Raw genomic sequence first — 1,033 nt, 5'->3', positions numbered from 1 at the left:
CCACTTATAAGTAAAAACATGCAGTTTTTGGTTTGCTGTTTCTGTGTTAATTCACTTAAGATAATGGCCTGAAGCTGTATTCATGTTACTGCAAAGGATATGATTGTGTTCTTTTTTATAGCTGTATAGAATTCCATGGTGTATATTTACCACATTTTAAAAAATCCAATCCACTGTTGATGGAAACCTGGGTAGATTCTATGTCTTTGCTATCGTGAATAGTATTACTATAAAAAAAGTGTGCAATGCTTTATGAATTTGCATATCATCCTTGCACAGGAGCCATGCTAATCTTTTCTATGTTGTTCCAATTTCAGTAGATGCGGTGCCCAAGCAAGCAAAATTTTAGAATTTTTTCCCTTTATCTATGAAGAATGACATTAGAATTTTAATAAGGATTGCACTGAATCTCTGGATCCCTTTGGGCAGTATGGACGTTTAAATATTAATTCAATCCATGAAAACAAGATGTCTTTCCATTTATTAATATTTGTGTAATCTTTATTTCCTCAGTGTTTCTTGTTTCTGGTATAAAGCTGTTTCACTTCCTTGGTCACATTTACTCTCAGTAGCTTATTGGTTTATTTATTTTTGATGCAATTGTAAATCGAATAGTTCCCCTAATTTTTTTCACATAGTTCAATTTTGTGGCTAAATCATCCTTTCAGCTTAATATAATCCATTGATGCTAACAAAGTAATTGTTTATACTCCAAAATATCTAGGGTATCTGCAGAGACCCTCTGCAAGCTGCTATGCACTCATCTATACTCAAATGTCTGGGAAATCTTGGTCAAACTTATTCCCCAACCCTAATGATCATATTGTAAAAATATATAGGCCAGGGACCTATATAAAACATAAAGGTCAGGGACCTAACTGGACAAAAGATGGTTTTTAGAGTTGCCTTGAGAACCTCTTACCTCACCTGTCTTCCAGTGGTGCCTCTTCCCAGCTGCAGTCTTATCTGAACACTCTTGCTTACCAAAGATTAAGCCTTGAATATGCCTTGTAGATACACAGTAGCCATACTT

General features: G+C 34.8%; 1 non-coding gene across 1 annotated transcript; it reads right to left on the bottom strand.

The window, feature by feature from the left end:
* Nucleotides 1-234: 234 nt before the first annotated feature.
* Nucleotides 235-339, bottom strand: LOC115834891. The gene has a single exon (XR_004029890.1). It is a non-coding gene; the product is annotated as a U6 spliceosomal RNA (small nuclear RNA).
* Between the last annotated feature and the right edge of the window lie 694 nt (nucleotides 340-1,033).

Source organism: Nomascus leucogenys, chromosome 4 (assembly GCF_006542625.1).
Source record: "Nomascus leucogenys isolate Asia chromosome 4, Asia_NLE_v1, whole genome shotgun sequence".
Classification (NCBI taxonomy): domain Eukaryota; kingdom Metazoa; phylum Chordata; class Mammalia; order Primates; family Hylobatidae; genus Nomascus; species Nomascus leucogenys.
This window is presented reverse-complemented; position numbering and strand designations above follow the sequence as displayed.